Genomic DNA, 21077 nt, shown 5'->3' on the forward strand with positions numbered 1-21077 from the left:
GTGGCTTTTTCTTGAGCGACGTGTGCGTGTCGCTGAAGAGCCTCCCGAGCCATCATCCATCGGGTTGTCAGCCGGTTCACCCTGTTGGCCCCACTGGTCCCACGCCTGTTGCTGCTCTCTCTGGTGGTCCCACTGGTCCCATGGCTGGTGATGCTGTGCGGCCTGGTCCCATGTCACGTGCTCCACCTCCTCATTGTGCTCCACCTCCTCATTGTGCTGCTCAGCCTCATTGTGCTGCTCCTCCTCAATGTGCTGCTCCTCAGTGTGCTGCTCATCCTGGTACATACAACTCAAGATTTATTTGTAAATATGTAAACAAATTTATTTGTACAAGATATGTTACCTCATCTCCATGTACCGCGCTCAACAGCTCTCGACGTTTGCTGCTGCTCGAAGAACTGCCCTGAAAAAGGCCCAGGCCCTTGAACAGCCCCTTCACTGACTTCTTTGATTTTGGCGGCATCCTGCATAAAAAATAAGAAATTATTCATTAGTGCATCAAAAATGACATAATACTTAAAATATAAACAAATTAAATAACAAAACAACTTTACTTGTTAAATATCATCAAAATCAGGATCTATTTGTTCTCTTCTATGCAGAGGTCGCCATGTTACTTTTCTCCTAACAGGTTGTCTTCTCCTTTTCTCGGGAAAAGTTAAGTCGTTAACGTCTGCAACTAGTGAATCTAATGCCGGTGCAGGATCAATATGAAAACTAGTTGGCAACTCTTCTTCTTGAAACACCTCATCAACCTGCTCAAGGTGACCAATTTGATATTCGTCCTCACTGTCGGTGTTTTGGGTCCGACCGCACACCCGGGGTTGCCCCTCAAGATGCTTTTAGGAGTAGGACGGTGTCGACGACTGTAGCAAAATGGTTCGTGCCGGTCGCACGAGGGACAATGGACAAGGTTTGCAGGTTCGGGCCGCTTAGAAGTGTGTAACACCCTACGTCCTGGTGAGTATATGAGTGTGGTTACAAGAGGATTCTCTGGATAGAGGGCGCAGAGAGTTTTTGTGGGTGGCTAAGTAGAGTCCGATCGATTCGAAGGGGTGCCCCCTAGGCCTTATATATTCGACCGTGGGGCAGTACATATGATATGATGGCAACGAGTAGCTAAAAGATAGTGAACCTCTTGGGTTTATCCCTACGTAATCTTCGCCGACTTATCCTCGCATGGCTCTGCTGCATGAGGGCTTCAGCGCGGGAAAGTCGGGTCTCTGTTGTAATCCATTCGTTCGACGTTGCGGGCCGCCCGTGTTTGCACCAATCAGTCCCACGTCTTCTTTATTGGTTGTCTTCCCCTAGGCCCACGAAAGAATGACCTTACGAATTATTGGGCCCTTGGGCTTTTCGTGAGGCCTTTTACTTCTTTAGTGGACCCAGGGGATATCTATCCCCCACAAGCCCCCGATCTTTGAGTTAATTTGGAGGTAATCAACTCGAAGATCCGAGGTCCAGAAAATGACTTCCTGCCGCCTCCTCTGGCTCTGATCACTCGTTCGACCAAAGTTTAGTTTTGTGCTTGTGCCTTAGAGGTCGGCATTTTGGATTATAAGATTCTGGACTTTCTTGGGTGCACCGAAGGTGCACCCAATGGGTGTAGCCCCCGACCTTTGAGTAGATTTTAGAAGATAATCTGCTCGAAGGTCTTCTCCGAAGATTTTCTCCGTTCGCGCTCTTGCATCTCAGTTGAGGATTGATCTTTCCAATCTTGTTCTATGCCTTAGAGGTCGGCACTCTATAGATTTAGAATGATAGTCCATGGGGTGCACCGAAGGTGCACCCAATGGGTGCAGCCCCCGACCTTCAAGTGGATTTTTGAGGATAATCCACTCGAAGGTCTTCCTTCTGTGTCCATTTGCTGAAAATTATCCTTTCTGCTTGTAAAAAATTGTCATGATGTCATCCGCGCTAGGTCATCAGTTTTATGCTTCAGAGGTCAGCATGTATTTTGTCTTTTGCAGCCAGGTTCACAATCCATCCATATCTCGCTAGGTAGTGTAATTTATTTGCTCTGTGACTGATTGGACATTTGATGGACGTTCTCTGTCTAGTCTTCACGTCGCTTCTTTCGGCCATATCTTGTACTTTGCTGGTTATATTTGGCTTTCCTTTCATCCTTACTGATATCTCATTTTTGTCTTGAGGTATTCACTGCATGCTCTGCACAGACGTGACCGTTTGAAAAATGTACCGAAAATTCCTGGGCGTCCCCCCCCCCAATGGGTGTGGGCAAGGGACGACTTGGTACGCTGAGTGTTTTAGCCGGTTGCCTCTGAGTAGTAATGCGATGGGACGGCTAGTGTAATCATATCCTTCGCGCTGGTGACTGGAGTCCCAATGGGTGCAGTGTTGCATGAAACGGCGTCCGCCGCCTGACGTGTCTTCGGGTGGGTGGAAGTGCTTATTGAATGCCTTGCGACTGTTCAGTGACCGCGGTTAGAAGTGAGCGGTTGCCTTTCCCTTCTATAAATAACCCCTTTGCTTCTCTTGTTTCTTCACATCTCTTCGTTGCTCCTTACTGCCTCTTCCCTTTCTTCTCTCCCAAAGCTCTCAACCATGGGCAAGAACAACAAGCGTAAGCGTGAGCCGACTCCTCCATCAGAGGAGTTTGGTGACTCGGAGTACTCGGAGGAGGAGTTCTCCTCCGAGCCCGAGGGGTCTCCGGCTCCCGTCTCTCCCCCGGCGTCGTCCGATGACTCGGACGACTCCCAGGGGATAGCCGCGGAGGTCTGGACATACATCCGGGCCGTCGAGCGCGCCGGGCTCGAAGGCTCGGATGAGTCGGAGTACTCCTCGGATGAGGAGGACTCGGACGGCGGCGAGGAGGGTGAAGACGACGACGACGACGATGACGACGATGACGGCGATGACGGCGACGGCGGCAGCAGTGGCAGGGGCGGCGGCGACGGCAGGGGCAGCACCAAGGGCGGCAGCGGCGGCAGTGGGGACAGCACCAGGGGCAGCAGCAGGGGCAGCACCAAGGGCGGCGGCGGCGGCAGGGGCAGGGCCAGTGGCTAGGTGCCACTGGTCTTCTTAGATTTTAGTATAGTTTAGTATATAATGTAGTAGTAGTTAGTGTAATTTAGTAGTAGTAGTAGTATAATGTAGTTTAGTAGTAGTAGTAATGTAGAGTAGAATTAGGGAAGTATCAACTCATAAAGAGTTGGTTTGTAACTTGTTAACTTCCCTTCAATGAAAGTTATCATTTATCTCCTCTTTTTGATGACTCGTCACTGGTTTTGCTAAATGTTGAATCGATTCTTTTGATATAGTAGAAACAGCGCCGAGCGGTTGTGAAGATTGACATCAGCGTTTTAGAAGTAACACTGAGCAATAGAACACAAGACCGTCGTCTCAGAGGCGATGCCGAATAATAGAAGGTCGGCATCGGTATTTTAGAAGTAATGCCGAGCGATTGAACACGTGGTCGGCGCTTTAGAGGCAGCGCCGAGTGATTGAAGGTCGGCGTCGGCATTTTAGAAGTAATGCCGAGCGATCGAACCCGTAGTCGGCGCTTTAGAGGCAGCGCCGAGTGATTGAAAGTCGGCGTCGGCATTTTAGAAGTAATGCCGAGCGATCGAACACGTGGTCGGCGCTTTAGAGGCAGCGCCGAGTGATTGACGGTTGGCGTCGGCATTTTAGAAGTAATGCCGAGCAATCGAACACGTGGTCGGCGCTTTAGAGGCAGCGCCGAGTGATAGAAAGTCGGCGTCGGCATTTTAGAAGTAATGCCGGGCGATTGAACTCGTGATCGGCGTTTTAGAGGCAGCGCCGAGTGATTGAGGGTCGGCGTCGGCATTTTAGAAGTAATGCCGAGCAATCGAACACGTGGTCGGCGCTTTAGAGGCAGCGCCGAGTGATAGCCAGCTTCTCAAGTTAATTTGAGGAAAACGGCCAAGTGATGAGGTGGCACGTCGGCTTTCTTGGAAATATCTGTTAGATATCCATGTGGCATGCTGGGATTTCGGAGATGACCGCCGGGTGATGACTGGGCACTTTTTGAAAAGGTATCTGGCTCAAGAATATCCCTTAAGAGTCGCGCTTTTGGCCGTCTTTGCTTTCCGTGCCCTAGTTCTTGCATTTCCGCATCTGAGTCTTCTCTGCCGCTCGCCTCCTGCTCTGTTTCGCCAGCGAGAAGCAAAAATGGCGCCCAAGAGGAAAACCGCGAACTCGTCTGCTGCAGTGATCCCCGCCATTGATCCCAACAGTCAGTTACCCTTCGCAGGTAACCATATGTCTGTGATTTCTGAAGTTGAGCTTCTCCGCCTTGTTTCCGTCGGGGTTCTCCCTCCACGGGAACTCTGTTCTTGGCGTTCTTGCCATGGGACTACTGTCCCAACCGAAGATACCCACGAATCAGTGGTCTATACTCCTTTTCTTCTTCGCGGCCTCGGCCTTCCCATATCTCCTTTTTTCCGTGGCATCCTTGATTTTTATCATATCAACTTGACTCACCTGAACCCTAACTCCATTCTCCAAATCTCTATTTTCGTTCACCTTTGCGAAGCTTATCTTGGCGTTCTGCCGCATTTTGGCTTATGGAAGTATCTGTATCACTGCCGTCCTGGGATGGCCGGGGGGCAACATCAATTGGTCAGAGGTGCCAGTTTAGAGATGCGCCGGGGACGGAAGGCCGAGTATCTTGAGATACCTCTCAAGGACAGCATTAAAGGTTGGCGTCTGGAGTGGTTTATAGTGGATAATTATGGAAACTCTCTTCCTCCTCGCTCAGGGAGACAGGCAGACGTTCGCACCCCGAGTTGGACTGAATCTCCCACGGACCAAGAAGTAGCCGAGGCGGGCGTGTTGCTTACTGAGGTTGGATTACTGAAAGAGAGAGGTCTGACTGCCGAAGCCGTGGTCACAGATTTTGTTTTCAAAAACATTCAGCCGCTGAAGGACAGGGCCTATCCGGCATATCTTTACCGAGGGCTGGCCGACCCAACTCGAGTTACTAATAGGAGGATTCCTTCTGTTGATTTGGTGAGCCGACTCGAGATGATCCTCAGGGGTAAGGTTTCAAACGTTGGAGCTCCAGTGGCATACTCGGCTTGGAACCTGCCTTCTCCCAAAGATTTCACTCTTTTTGTGTCCAATCCGCCCGTGACAGATAGCAATTTGGGTCTTAGAGTTCGACCTTCTGCTGAAGATGTCCGTTCCTTAGTTGCTTCGCTCGGGGAGATACCTGATGATGAACGACAGATTTATTTTGAAGTGCCCCTGAACCCTAGTGACGCAGACATAAACGACATGCTCGATCTGCTAGCTGAGGATTCATCTGATACTGTTCCTGATGGTACACTGGCAGTGGTGCCGCTTCCAGAGGTTGATGCGACCTTGGATGTCTCGAAACCTGCCAATACTCGCCCGAGGCGTCCTAGCCGAACCAGTCAGCCCGAGCCTTCTGCTGATGAGCAGAAAAGGAAAAGAAGACGCCTCCGGCGAGTGTCTAGCTTTGATGAGGATGCCAGCACCTTAGCTCCTACTGCTGAAGAAATGGCTGCAACTGGTCTAGCTGACGTTGATCCCAATGGGTGTACTCTGCCTGCTGCTGACCCCAATGAGGATGCTGTTTGCGCTACTGCTGTGGAAGATGAGGAGGAAGAGAATGAAACTCCATTAACTCGGAAGAACAGTCGGCAGCTCGTCGCTAGCGGTGGTAGTAGTGGGGTTCCTTCTCCTGCCTTGTCTGCTCTTATTGGTCTGCAAGAACTGTCCATGACCAATTTTGATCAAGCTCTAGAGGATATGGTCCCTGAAAACTTGCTGTTGGAACCTGCAGACATTGATGCAACAGAAATTTGCGCAGCCGTGCCAGATGCTGGGTTAAGGTCGTCCCGTGCCTCGTCGACCTTAGAGCACGATCTTGAGGGCCGGGATAATGACTTGGACCGTCCTGATCCTGTGGAAACAGCTGAAGGCCCGTCGACCTTAGAGGTGGTCACGGCAAAGAGCTTGGATCCTTTAAATAGTGCTGACATGTGCCCAGCCCCCGAGGGTGTCGCCGGGGAGGACTCAACTCAGGCGAGGAGTGTAGGCCACTACCCAGCCCCCGAGGGTGTTGCCGGGGGTGACCCGGCTCAAGTGGGCAGTGCCAACCTTGACCCAGCCCCCGAGGGTGTCCGAGCGGGGTCTCCCTCCTGCACTTCTATGGATGTTCATGTGGATTCACCTCCACATTCTGGCGGCATGATGGTGGCTCGGACTCCGGATCAGGGGGTCGCTTTGGAGGGCAGCATCCCCACTGATCTGGAGTTGAACTCTGCTGAATGTACTGAGCTTGTTCCTGCTGGTCTACTGCAAGCTGCTTCGGGTTGTGGTCTGATACCTGATTATCAGCTGATTTCTCCTGACCTGGGGATCCCTTCGTTCTTTTCCAACCTCCAGGTGCTGTGTCGTGCTTTAATTTGATCTCTATGTTGCATGAATTGCTGTCATTATGCTCATCTGTTCTTCTCGTCAGGCTTTGGTGAATGGATTGACCAGTCAACTGAAGTCACAGGGTGCTTCTACCCCAGAAGTGGTGTCATCTCTCGAGCGTTGGAATCCAGTGTTGCTTCGTCGTCGTGTATCTGAGTTGGAGGCCACCAATGCTGGTCAGTGTCCTTTCTTCTTCTTCTTTATTCTTGTCCGTAGGTTGTTTTACCTTCTGACCTCGTTTTGTTTGAATGCTTCTTGATAGGGATGACTCGGCAGATCATAGTTCTTGAAGAAAAACATTCTCAAGATCAAGCTGAAATGACTCGACGATGCGCTGACTTCGAGGAGAAGTATTCTCAAAGTCAGATCGAGTTGAGTCAGGTCTCTGCGGCTTTGGATGATGCTAACGCTCTGAGTTCTTCTCTTCATGTCCAGCTTAACTCTGAGAAGGTAGCTTACGAACCTGTGCTTCGCCTTATCACGCTCTTGGATTCTGAATGAGCTTGATTTTCGCTCGTAGGAAGAAAAACGTATCCTTGCTGCTTCTCGCGACAACTTGGACAGACTGTACCGGGATTCCAGTAACTCGCTGACCATCTTGGAGAGGAGCCACCGCTTTACGATGGAGGAGCTTGACAGTCAGCGCCGTCAACTGCAAGAATCTTCGGATGAAGTGGCCCGCCTTACACAGTTGCTATCAGCAAAGGATGCCACCATCAAGGAACTCCGAGCTTCCAAGAAAACCATTGCTCGGGAGTTAGAAGCTGCTCAGCAGGCTGTTAAAGTTGCTGAAGAAACTGCTGTCACTTTCAAAGCTCAGCGCGATAAGGCCCTGGACAAGGCCATTCGGGCGGGACGAATCTTGATGAGAAGACCTGGCGTGGTTGTCCCCGAGGATATAAGAGCCGATGTGGTTGCTGCCCCTGATTCCTCGAATCGCCCTTCTTCGTCAGTCGTTCCTGAGAGAGACATTGGAAAATAAAGAAACAGTTCGCGTGCTCTGAGCGCGCAGTTAGCATGAGCAAATATTTATTTAGAGGACATCAGCTTATCATTCGAATGTTATGATTTCTTTCTTATCGTATCAGAATTTATTAGTTTGTAAATTTGTGGTATGCTACATGATAATTATGAAGTTTGTTTGTGGGATATGGAGATCATCCCTTGAATTGCATAAGCGCGAGTATGCTATACTGGTTCAAACCATCAATTACTTTTAGCCGGTAACTTCCGTTAGTAGGGCATAGTGGTCACCCCCGAGTTAAGTAAGCGTGAGCATGTTGCACCGCCTTAAGTCGTTGCCGACTTAAGCCGATTGCTCCGTTTGTAGGGCATAGTGGTCACCCCGAGTTAAGTAAGCGTGAGCATGTTGCACCGCCTTAAGTCGTTGCCGACTTAAGCCGATTGCTCCGTTTGTAGGGCATAGTGGTCACCCCGAGTTAAGTAAGCGTGAGCATGTTGCACCGCCTTAAGTCGTTGCCGACTTAAGCCGATTGCTCCGTTTGTAAGGCATAGTGGTCACCCTGAGTTAAGTAAGAATGCAAGTCAATCATAAATGAATCAAGTATCTTTGAAATCTCTCTTTATTGATGACATATTTCCACTTTACAGAGTACGTGGCCGCCCCGACTGTTTTGAAGTACAGCTAGGGGTAAAACTTTCTGAGGTGCTCTATGTTCCAAGAGTTCCCGACTTCTGTACCATCCGTCTGGGTGAGGCGATACGATCCGGGCCGAGTGACCTCTGCTACTATGAAGGGTCCTTCCCATAAGGGTGATAGCTTGTGTCGTCCCTCCCCCGTTAGAATTCGGCGGAGGACGAGGTCCCCTACTGAAAAGAACCTTTGCCGCACAGCCTTATCGTGATAGCGCCTTAGAGTCTGCTGGTATCGCGCTGATTGTATTACTGCATTCAGTCGTTCTTCCTCAAGTATATCAATATCCTCCAGCCTGGTGGCCTCAGCTTCCGCTATGCTTTCGAAAATCAATCTCGGCGCCCCAAACTTGAGATCAGCGGGTAGCACTGCTTCCGACCCATAGACCATGAAAAAAGGAGTGTTTCCATGTAGGGCCCGGCTAGGTTGAGTTCTCAAGCTCCAAACAACATAAGGCAATTCTCTTATCCATTTTCCTGCGAATTTTTCATTTTTATCAAAGACCCTTTTTCTGAGTGCTTCCAATATCATTCCGTTGGCTCGCTCAACCTGCCCGTTGGCTCTCGGATGGGCTACAGATGCATACTTGATCTGAATGCTTTTTTGCTCGCAGAAGTCAAAGAATTCTGAACTGGTAAAGTTGGATCCCAAGTCCGTGATGATACTGTTTGGTATCCCAAATCTGAATATTATGCTTTGTATGAATTCCACGGCTTTAGCAGAGGTTAAAGAGGCAATGGGCTGGAACTCTATCCATTTAGTGAACTTGTCAATTGCCACCAATACATGGGTGTATCCTCCTTGAGCTTTCTTGAAAGGTCCAATCATATCTAATCCCCAGCATGCAAAAGGCCAAGTTACTGGTATGGTTTGTAGCTGCTGTGCTGGCAGGTGTTGTTGTTTTGACAGGTACTGGCAAGCTTCGCATCTCTGAACTAGCTCGGCTGCATCATTCTTTGCTGTCGGCCAATAGAATCCTGACCTGAAAACCTTCCCGACTAATGTTCTGGATGCTGCATGTATTCCGCACTGCCCTGCATGGACTTCCTCCAGGAGTTGCTTCCCGGTGGACGGGAGAACGCACTTCATGAGGACGCCTGACGCGCCCCTCCGATATAATACCTCCCCAATGAGTGTGTAGTGAGCTGATTGTCTGGCAATGCGCTCTGCTGAGTTCTTGTCATCTGGCTCTTCTTCATTCTTTATATACTTAATAATTGGTTGCCTCCAGTCATCAGAGTCTGACTCGGGTTGGTCTATGATGTTGCACTCTTCTATTTGATCCATCGAGATGCTCGGCTGAAGGATTTCTTGCACGAAGATCCCGGGCGGGACTTGAGTTCGACCGGATCCGAGCTTGGACAGTATATCAGCCGCCGTGTTCCGATCTCTTTCTATATGATGATACTCCAGACCTTCGAATTTATCTTCTAGCTTTCGGACGGCGGCGCAGTATCTCCCCATTGAATCACTTGAACAATCCCATTCTTTGTTTATCTGACTGATGACTACCAGAGAATCCCCATATACCATCAGTCTCTTGACACCCAGCGATATGGCGATGTTTAATCCGTGTATCAAAGCTTCATACTCGGCTGCGTTGTTAGAGGCTGGAAATAGCAATTGGAGAGCGTACTTGAGGTGTTCGCCTCCAGGTGCAGTGAAGAGAATTCCTGCTCCTGCTCCCTGCAGCTTCAGCGAGCCATCAAAATACATTCGCCATACTTCTGTGGTTTCTGGATTATCCGGCACTTGCTGTTCTGTCCACTCTGATACGAAGTCGACCAGTGCTTGAGTTTTGATGGCAGTGCGAGGTCGGAACTCGATATCATGGGACCCCAACTCGCAAGCCCACTTGGCTATTCGGCCAATGGCCTCCTTGTTGTGAAGAATGTCCCCTATTGGAAAACCAGTAACTACTATGACTTTGTGGTCGTCAAAGTAGTGACGCAACTTGCGGGCAGTTAGAAGTACTGCATATAATAGCTTCTGAACTTGAGGATACTTTTTCTTCGATGGGCCTAGAACCTCACTGATGAAATAGACGGGGTGTTGAACCGGGTAGGCATGCCCTTCTTCCACTCGCTCGACTACCAACGCAGTGCTTACCACGTGAGTCGTGCAAGAGATATATAACAGCAGATCTTCAGCCGGCTGAGTCGGCATAGCTCGCCGGGGCGGTTTCAATACTGGCGGTGTTGTCAGGAATTTTTTCAGTGCGTCTAGAGCTTCTTGTGCCTCTGAAGTCCATTGAAACTTATCCACCTTCTTCAGCAGTTTATAAAATGGCAGACCTTTTTCTCCCAGTCTGGATATGAATCTGCTCAGGGCTGCCATACATCCAGTGAGTCGCTGAACCTTCTTCTGTGATCGAGGAGCTTCCATCCTCATGATAGCTTCAATCTTATCTGGATTAGCTTCAATTCCCCGGTGGCTGACAATAAATCCGAGTAACTTTCCTGCTGGTACCCCGAAGACGCATTTTTCAGGATTGAGCTTCCATCTATACCTTCTCAAGCTGTTGAAAACCAGCTGTAAGTCTTCGATGAAGTTTTCTGGATTCTCCGTTTTGATCACCACATCGTCCACGTAAGCTTCCACACGCTTGCCCCAGTGATCGGCTAAGCATGTTTGAATAGCTCTCTGATAAGTCGCTCCAGCGTTTTTGAGGCCAAACGGCATGGAGGTATAACAGAAAGCACCAAATGGGGTGATGAACGCCGTTTTTTCCTCGTCTTCTTTTGCCAAACTAATCTGATGATACCCGGAATAGCAATCTAAGAAAGACAGCATCGAACATCCAGCGGTGGAATCCACCACTTGATCTATCCTTGGGAGCCCGAAGGGATCCTTCAGACAGTGTTTGTTGAGATCAGTATAGTCGACGCACATGCGCCAATCCACTTTATTCTTTTTGAGTACAAGAACAGGGTTGGCTAACCACTCGGGGTGTAATACTTCTCTAATAAATCCGGCCGTGACCAAGCGAGCTAACTCGGCACGAATGGCCTCTCTCTTGTCGGGCGTGAAACGACGCAGCTTTTGCCGGATTGGCCTCGCCTGGGGATAGACCTTCAATTTGTGCTCGGCCAGTTCTCTTGGGACTCCCGGCATATCCGCAGGTTGCCACGCGAATACGTCTCGGTTATCTTGCAGGAACTGGACGAGCGCGCTTTCCTATTTGTCACTCAAACTGGAGCTAATGATGGCCGTCTTGCGCTCATCAGCGAAGCCCAGGTTGATTCGCTTGGTGTCTTCAGTCGGCCGCATAGAGGTCGCGGCCTGAGCTTCGTTTGCCGGTACGGCGAGGTTTTCATCAGGCTTAGAGTTCGCCGGTGTAGAAGGAATCGCTGATGGCTTGGTGGTGAGGGCTGCTTGGATGGCCACTCGGAAACATTCTGCGGCGCCTTGGAAGTCGGCGCGTACAGTTATGATTCCTTGTGGTCCTGGCATCTTCAGTATCATGTACGTGTAGTGTGGAATGGCCATGAACTTGGCCAGCCCTGGCCTCCCGATGATGGCGTTGTACCCGCAGTCGAAATTCGCCACCTCGAACCTCAAGAACTCGGTTCTGTAATTATCCGGAGTTCCGAAGGTGACCGGCATGTAGATGTGGCCCAGCGGATACTCCCCTTCCGTCGGCACGATGCCGAAGAAAGGAGCGTCTGACTCGTGGAGCTCTTTGAGGTGAACTCCCAAGCCTTGGAGCGTACGGGGAAAGGTGACGTTGATGCTGCTCCCCCCGTCTACCAGTACCTTCTTCACCCGGCTCTCTCGGATCACTGGATCGACGAGGAGCGGGTATTTGCCTGGGTGGTTGAAGTTGAGCCATTGATCCTCCCGAGTGAACGTGATTGGGTGCTCCGACCACCGGTACGGGGCGGGAGGGCCGGTGGTCGCTACCAGTATCTGGCGGTCGTTGAGCTTTTGTTGTCTCTTGTTCTCCTGCGACCCATGCCCGCCGAAGATGACGTTGACCTCCCTGTCAATGCGCGGGAAAGCTCCACCTCCCCCTTCCTCCGGCTGATGGGGTTGTCGTGGTTCGTCTAGTCCTCCCCTCGGCGGAGGAGGTGGTAGAGGTTGGAAGGGTCGGCCATGCCCGACGGAGTGCTTGAAGTCCCGGCAGTTGCGGAGAGTGTGGCGCATATCCTTGTGGTACGGGCACTGGGCGTCGAGGATGTCGTCCAGCGTGCGTTCGCCTCCACGAGGTCCTCCTCGGGCGCGAGAGGCGGGCGGTCCGGCGGCGTGTACCTCTTCGCGGGGCCTCTTCTCCCAGCGCTTGTCGGGCGGCTGGTTCGCGTCGCGTCGTGGTGCCGCTGGTACGGGTTTTGCTCCTCCGATGAGGTCCTGGGCCCGCTCGTCAGCGGTGATGTAGAGGTCGGCTTCCCGGAACAGCTCCTCGGAGGTGGTTGGCGCCTTTTGCAGTATGGTTCGGACGAAAGCCGAGTCATTAGATCCTCTGTAGAAGTCCTCGATCACGGCCGCCTCCGTGACCTCGGGGATGCGGTTTCTCATGGTCTGGAACCTTTTAAGGTATGACCGGAGAGTCTCATCTCCCCGGCGCTTGATGGATTTGAGGTCCCATGGTTGCGCTGGCTTGTCGGAGAGAGACTGGAAGTTGGCGGTGAAACGTCGGCTGAAGTCTCCCCAGTCGTCGATGCAGTGTCGGGGTAGATGCCGTAGCCACTGCAGTGCGTCTTGCCCGAGGACGATGGGCAGATACGCAGTCATGACGTCCTCAGATGCCCCAGCAGCCCGAGCGGCGGTGGTGTAGACGGCTAACCAGCCCCCTGGGTCCTGCTTAGGTTCATATTTGTCGACATTGGATACCTTGAAGTTTGGAGGCCATTGGATGGCCCTAAGGCGTGGAGTAAGAGCAGATACTCCGCACGTGTCCTCCTGTCGTCGAGGATGTCGCCTGTCCCGGGGAGGGGAGTGGTGGTGGTGGTTCCTCGACCGTTCCCGGGTGGTTCCACCAGTTGAAGCCGTTGCTGACTCAGTTCGGGTGGCCTGGCTTTGAGTCGGGAAGCCATGATCTCGGTCATACTCCTCCCGACGGCGAATTTCGTTCTCGTGCCGCCGTTCGCGCGAAGCATTGATAGAGCTTCGCGCGTCTCGGCGACTGTTGATGGCGTGTCGCAGATCGTTCGGCGGATGGGCGAGCGGTAGAAGATGGTTGGCTGCCTGAGTGAACAGGCGCCGGTATCCCTCGGCATCGGGGGTCCGAGGAAGTCCCTCGGCTATTCGGGCCAGAACGCCTCCGACTTCGCTCGGCGTATTCATAGCTCGGGCGAAGTCGGGGTTCAGGTTGCGCCCGAAGAGCGGATTCTCGCGTCGTTGCCTTGCATCTTGCTCGGCTTGCTCCTGAGTCCGACGGCGATCTCGTCGTCGGGAGTTCCTTCGTTCCCTGAAGACGCGTTCTTCCGGAGTTTCTCCTATCTCTGAGACCTCGTCTCGCGAGACAGGCTGCTCCGGATCCCGTTCTCCAGCTGCGTGATGTCGTCGGATGTTCCTGCGTCGGTTCCTTCGTCGGCGGGACTCTCGCTGAGGCGGTTCTTCTCCGGGCGCAGTAGGTTCATCGTCGGAGATGGCGGGCGATTCTGCCCTCCCAATGAAGAGAACGTCGGGGTAGAACGGCATTGCTGCCGCGGCGAATTTCTTTCCGTTCTCCTTTGAGGTCGGAGGAACGGGAAGAATGACTGGCCTCTCCCTGATCTCCTTCCTTCTCATGACCTGTGTCCATTCTTTCGTCGGGGAAGTAGACAGCGGAGTCTTCCGGGTCAGCGAGCTTTTAGCTCCAGCCTCCCCGGAGGCGATCTTGTTCCGAAGAGCCGGAGGTAGCGTTTTTCCAGCATTTTCGGAGTTTGTTGGAGGAGACTTCTGTTCCGGTAGATCCGCGAGGCGGTGTAGAATTCCCTCTTCGTCCGCCACGGATGAGATTGTTCCGAAGCAGAATGTGGACCCGGGACGCATGGTGATCTTGCTGTGGAAGGTGACGGCCATTGAGCTAGCTTGGATCGTCGACACACCCCCTACCTGGCGCGCCAGCTGTCGGTGTTTTGGGTCCGACCGCACACCCGGGGTTGCCCCTCAAGATGCTTTTAGGAGTAGGACGGTGTCGACGACTGTAGCAAAATGGTTCGTGCCGGTCGCACGAGGGACAATGGACAAGGTTTGCAGGTTCGGGCCGCTTAGAAGTGTGTAACACCCTACGTCCTGGTGAGTATATGAGTGTGGTTACAAGAGGATTCTCTGGATAGAGGGCGCAGAGAGTTTTTGTGGGTGGCTAAGTAGAGTCCGATCGATCCGAAGGGGTGCCCCCTAGGCCTTATATATTCGACCGTGGGGCAGTACATATGATATGATGGCAACGAGTAGCTAAAAGATAGTGAACCTCTTGGGTTTATCCCTACGTAATCTTCGTCGACTTATCCTCGCATGGCTCTGCTGCATGAGGGCTTCAGCGCGGGAAAGTCGGGTCTCTGTTGTAATCCATTCGTTCGACGTTGCGGGCCGCCCGTGTTTGCACCAATCAGTCCCACGTCTTCTTTATTGGTTGTCTTCCCCTAGGCCCACGAAAGAATGACCTTACGAATTATTGGGCCCTTGGGCTTTTCGTGAGGCCTTTTACTTCTTTAGTGGACCCAGGGGATATCTATCCCCCACACTCACCAGGAGTGTATAGGCGTTCGCGGGGATTTACATTGTACACAACCCTCCATTTAGACAACTTTTTGCATGGATATGTCGAGAAATAAACTTGGTCTGCTTGATGGGCAAGGATATACGTGTCGTGTCCTTGAAGCAATTTTTCAGGTTGGATCTGTGTCATCCCAAATTCGGTCCTATAATACTTCGGGTCATACCATTTACACTCAAAGAAAACTAGCGCTAAAGGCTTATTTCCAGCAAATGTAATCTCGATTATATTTTTGATTTTCCCGTAATAGCAGGCTTCGTGTCCTTCCATGTCGGTTGCCCTAGTAACGACTCCACTATTTTGAGTGGCGGCCATAGGATGACTTGATTCGAAAATGCTTGAACAAAAGCGATATCCATTGACGTCGTAACGTCCATAGCTTTTGGCAGTTACGCTTCCAATAGATAACTGACGTAAGTCATCATTCAAATTCATTTCCTCCCCAAACTGTCAATCATGCCACAAAGTATTAGCAAATTCTGTAATATTAGTTAACTGAAATTAGCTGTCGGAGCCACATAATTAAGACTTACACGGTCCCGAAGCCACATAATGAAATTAGGTCGCCCATGCATACCATCGCGTCGCAATTTATCTATGTCTCTCGCTGTTGGCCTACCGAGACACCTCATGTTTTGTTCATCAAACTCGCTGTCAAATATTATTGTATGACATGAGATATTTGATAACATAAACTAATTCACATATGAACAATTTAAGGAAATAAGTCTTACACAAAGTATTTCTCCACCTCAGGCATATTCGTGAACATGTACAGTAAAGCAGACTTCCGTTCTTCCATACTGAGGTGATATGCCTTGGGTGGACCAACGGCTTTGCCGTTTGTCTGAAAAATCGAAAGATCACTACACGGAGGCATCTCTAGTTCATCATCATGGTACCTTTTCTTTCGAGCAAATACATTATGTTCTTCTGCAAAGTAACAACTTGTGAAGTGTGCTACCTCCTTTAGTTTAAATTGTTCCGCAATACATCCTTCAACTCTTGCCTTATTGCCCACCATTGCTCTAAGCTTCTTTAATGCTCTTTCTATATGAAACATCCACCTATACTGAACAGGACCACCGACCTTAGCCTCATATGGAAGATGTATAAAGAGATGCTGCATAGGATTGAAGAAACCCGGTGGAAATATTTTTTCCAATTTGCACAAAAGCACCGGTGCCTCTTTCTCCAGCTGTTCCATCACATCTCTTCTGATTTCTTTAGCACACAGCTGTCTGTAGAAATAGCTAACTTCAGTTAACGTTTTCCACACAGCTTCGGAAATGTACCCACGAAACATTAGAGGCATGAGCCTCTCCATAATTATGTGGAAGTCATGGCTCTTCAGTCCATTCATCTTCATTGTCTTCAAGTTCACAGATCTTCTAAAACCAGCGGCATAATGATAGTCGCCTAGAGGGGGGGGTGAATAGGGCGAAACTGAAATTACAAATATAAACACAACTACAAGCCGGGGTTAGCGTTAGTAATAAGAAACGAGTCCGCAAGAGAGGGTGCAAAACAAATCCCAAGCGAATGAGCAAGTGAGACACGGAGATTTGTTTTACCGAGGTTCGGTTCTTGCAAACTTACTCCCCGTTGAGGAGGCCACAAAGGCCGGGTCTCTTTCAACCCTTTCCCTCTCTCAAACGGTCCCTCGGACCGAGTGAGCTTTCTCTTCTCAAATCAACCGGGAGCAAAACCTCCCCGCAAGGACCACCACACAATTGGTGTCTCTTGCCTTGGTTACAAGTGAGTATTGATCACACGAAAAAATGAAAGAGAGAAAGCAATCCAAGCGCAAGAGCTCAAATGAACACGACAAATCACTCTCACTAGTCACTAGGGCTTTGTGTGGAATTGGAGAGGATTTGATCTCTTTGGTGTGTCTAGAATTGAATGCTAGAGCTCTTGTAGTAGTTGGGAAGTGGAAAACTTGGATGCAATGAATGGTGGGGTGGTTGGGGTATTTATAGCCCCAACCACCAAATGTGGCCGTTGGGAACCTGTCTGTTCGATGGCGCACCGGACAGTCCGGTGCACACCGGACAGTCCGGTGCCCCCTGCCACGTCATCACTGCCGTTGGATTCTAGCCGTTGGAGCTTCTGACTTGTGGGCCCGCCTGGGTGTCCGGTGCACACCGGACATGTACTGTTTGATGTCCGGTGCACCGGTATGGGCGTGCCTGACGTCTGCGCGCGCTGCGCGCGCATTAAATGCACCGCAGGGAGCCGTTGGCGCCGCAGGGAGCCGTTGCTCCGCTGGCACACCGGACAGTCCGGTGCACACCGGACAGTCCGGTGAATTTTAGCGGAGCGGCTGCCGCGCGAACCCGAGGCTGGCGAGTTCCGGAGACCGCGCTTCCTAGGAGCACCGGACATGTCCGGTGCACACCGGACAGTCCGGTGAATTATAGCGCGCCGGCTTCCGAGTATTCCCGAGGGCGAAGAGTTTGAGTTGGTGTCCTCTGGGCGCACCGGACACTGTCCGGTGCACACCGGACAGTCCGGTGCCTCCAGCCAGAGGTGCCCTCGGTTGCCTCATTGCTCCTTTGTTGAATCCAACACTTGGTCTTTTTATTGACTGAATGTGAACCTTTTGCACCTGTATAACTTATGCACTTAGAGTAAACTAGTTAGTCCAATTATTTGTGTTGGACAATTCAACCACCAAAATTATTTAGGAACTAGGTGTAAGCCTAATTCCCTTTCAATCTCCCCCTTTTTGGTGATTGATGCCAACACAAACCAAAGCAAATATAGAAGTGCATAATTGAACTAGTTTACATAATGTAAGTGCAAAGGTTGCTTGGAGTTGAGCCAATAAAACTACTTACAAGATATGCATGGAATGTTTCTTTCTTATTTAACATTTTGGACCACGTTTGCACCACAAGTTTTGTTTTTGCAAATTCTTTTGTAAGTTCATTTCAAAGATCTTTTGCACATAGTCAAAGATAAATGAATAAGAGTTAGCAAAGCATTTTCAAGATTTGAAATTTTCTCGCCCTGTTTCAAATGCTTTTCCTTTGACTAAACAAAACTCCCCCTAAAGGAGATCCACCTCTTAGTGATCAAGAGGGTTTTGATATATATTTTTAAAATACTACTTTCTTCCCCTTTTGAACACAATAGGATACCAATTGATAAATACTTTTGGAAAACACTAAGTTTTTGAAATTGGTGGTGGTGCGGTCCTTTTGCTTTGGGCTCATTTCTCCCCCTTTTTGGCATGAATCGCCAAAAACGGAATCATGAGAGCCCTCGTGGTGCTATCTTCCTCTTTGGTCATAACTAAATGGGTTAAGATTATACCAAAGGAGAAGTCCTTTTCTTTGATGCTCATTTCTCATCAAAGAATAGAGAGTTGCTTGGAGTGATGGCGAAGTATGAGTTACGGAGTGGAAGCCTTTGTCTTCGCTGAAGACTCCAATTCCCTTTCAATGTACCTATGACTTGGTTTAAAATAGACTTGAAAACGCATTAGGCATAGCATATGAAAGAGACATGATCAAAGGTACATTTATGAGCTATGTGTGCAAGCTAGCAAAAGAAATTTCTAGAATCAAGAATATTGAGCTCATGCCTAAGTCGGGTAAAAGATTGTTCATCAAGTGGCTTGGTAAAGATATCGGCTAATTGATCTTTAGTATTAATGTAAGAAATCTCGATATCTCCCTTTTGCTGGTGATCCCTAAGAAAATGATACCGAATGGCTATGTGCTTAGTGCGGCTATGCTCGACGGGATTGTCGGCCATTTTGATTGCACTCTCATTATCACATAGCAAGGGGACTTTGGTTAATTTGTAACCGTAGTCCCGCAGGGTTTGCCTCATCCAAAGCAATTGCGCGCAACAATGACCTGCGGCAATGTACTCGGCTTCGGCGGTGGAAAGAGCGACCGAATTTTGCTTCTTTGAAGCCCAAGACACCAAGGATCTTCCCAAGAACTGGCAAGTCCTCGATGTGCTCTTCCTATTAATTTTACACCCCGCCCAATCGGCATCCGAATAACCAATCAAATCAAATGTGGATCCCCAAGGGTACCAAAGCCCAAACTTAGGTGTATAAGCCAAATATCTCAAGATTCGTTTTACGGCCGTAAGGTGGGATTCCTTAGGGTCGGATTGGAATCTTGCACACATGCAAACGGAAAGCATAATGTCCGGTCGAGATGCACATAAATAAAGCAATGAACCAATCATCGACCGGTATACCTTTTGATCCACGGACTTACCTCCCGTGTCGAGGTCGAGATGCCCATTTGTTCCCATGGGTGTTTTGATGGGCTTGGCATCCTTCATTCCAAACTTGCTTAGGATGTCTTGAGTGTACTTCGTTTGGCTGATGAAGGTGCCCTCTTGGAGTTGCTTTACTTGAAATCCTAGAAAATACTTCAACTCCCCCATCATAGACATCTCGAATTTCTTTGTCATGATCCTACTAAATTCTTCACATGTAGATTCGTTAGTAGACCCAAATATAATATCATCAACATAAATTTGGCATACAAACAAATCATTGTCAAGAGTTTTAGTGAATAAAGTAGGATCGGCCTTGCCGACTTTGAAGCCATTAGTGATAAGGAAATCTCTTAGGCATTCATACCATGCTCTTGGGGCTTGCTTGAGCCCATAAAGCGCCTTAGAGAGCCTATAGACATGGTTAGGATACTCACTGTCTTCAAAGCCGGGAGGTTGCTCAACATAGACCTCTTCCTTGATTGGTCCATTGAGGAAGGCACTTTTCACGTCCATTTGATAAAGCTTAAAGCCATGGTAAGTAGCATAGGCTAATAATATGCGAATTGACTCAAGTCTAGCTACGGGTGCATAGGTTTCACCGAAATCCAAACCTTCGACTTGGGAATATCCCTTGGCCACAAGTCGTGCTTTGTTCCTTGTCACCACACCATGCTCATCTTGCTTGTTGCGGAAGACCCATTTGGTTCCTACAACATTTTGATTAGGACGTGGAACTAAGTGCCATACCTCATTTCTAGTGAAGTTGTTGAGCTCCTCTTGCATCGCCACCACCCAATCCGAATCTTGAAGTGCTTCCTCTACCTTGTGTGGCTCAATAGAGGAAACAAAAGAGTAATGTTCACAAAAATGTGCAACACGAGATCGAGTGGTTACCCCCTTATGAATGTCGCCGAGGATGGTGTCGACGGGGTGATCTCGTTGTATTGCTTGGTGGACTCTTGGGTGTGGCGGCCTTGGTTCTTCCTCATCCTCCTTTTCTTGATCAATTGCATCTCCCCCTTGATCATTGCCATCATCTTGAGGTGGCTCATCTTCTTGATTTTGCCCTTTAACAACTTGAGCTTCATCCTCATTTTGAGTTGGTGGAGATGCTTGCGTGGAGGAGGATGGTTGATCTTGTGCATGTGGAGGCTCTTCGGATTCCTTAGGACACACATCCCCAATGGACATGTTCCTTAGCGCTATGCATGGAGCCTGTTCTTCACCTATCTCATCAAGATCAACTTGCTCTACTTGAGAGCCGTTAGTTTCGTCAAACACAACGTCACATGAGACTTCAACTAGTCCAGTGGACTTGTTGAAGACCCTATATGCCCTTGTGTTTGAGTCATAACCAAGTAAAAAGCCTTCTACAGTTTTAGGAGCAAATTTAGATTTTCTACCTCTTTTAACAAGAATAAAGCATTTGCTACCAAAAACTCTAAAGTATGAAATGTTGGGCTTTTTACCGGTTAGGAGTTCGTAGGATGTCTTCTTGAGGATTCGGTGAAGATATAACCGGTTGATGGCGTAGCAGGCGGTGTTGACCGCTTCGGCCCAAAACCGGTCCGGTGTCTTGTACTCATCAAGCATGGTTCTTGCCATGTCCAATAGAGTTCGATTCTTCCTCTCCACTACACCATTTTGTTGAGGTGTGTAGGGAGAAGAGAACTCATGCTTGATGCCCTCCTCCTCAAGGAAGCCTTCAATTTGAGAGTTCTTGAACTCCGTCCCGTTGTCGCTTCTTATTTTCTTGATCCTTAATCCGAACTCATTTTGAGCCCGTCTCAAGAATCCCTTTAAGGTCTCTTGGGTTTGAGATTTTTCCTGTAAAAAGAATACCCAAGTGAAGCGAGTATAATCATCCACTATTACAAGACAATACTTACTCCCGCCGATGCTTATGTAAGCAATCGGGCCGAATAGATCCATGTGGAGTAGCTCAAGCGGCCTGTCGGTCGTCATGATGTTCTTGTGTGGATGATGGACTCCAACTTGCTTCCCTGCCTGGCATGCGCTACAAATCCTGTCTTTCTCAAAATG

Source organism: Zea mays, chromosome 7, assembly GCF_902167145.1.
Source record: "Zea mays cultivar B73 chromosome 7, Zm-B73-REFERENCE-NAM-5.0, whole genome shotgun sequence".
NCBI lineage: Eukaryota > Viridiplantae > Streptophyta > Magnoliopsida > Poales > Poaceae > Zea > Zea mays.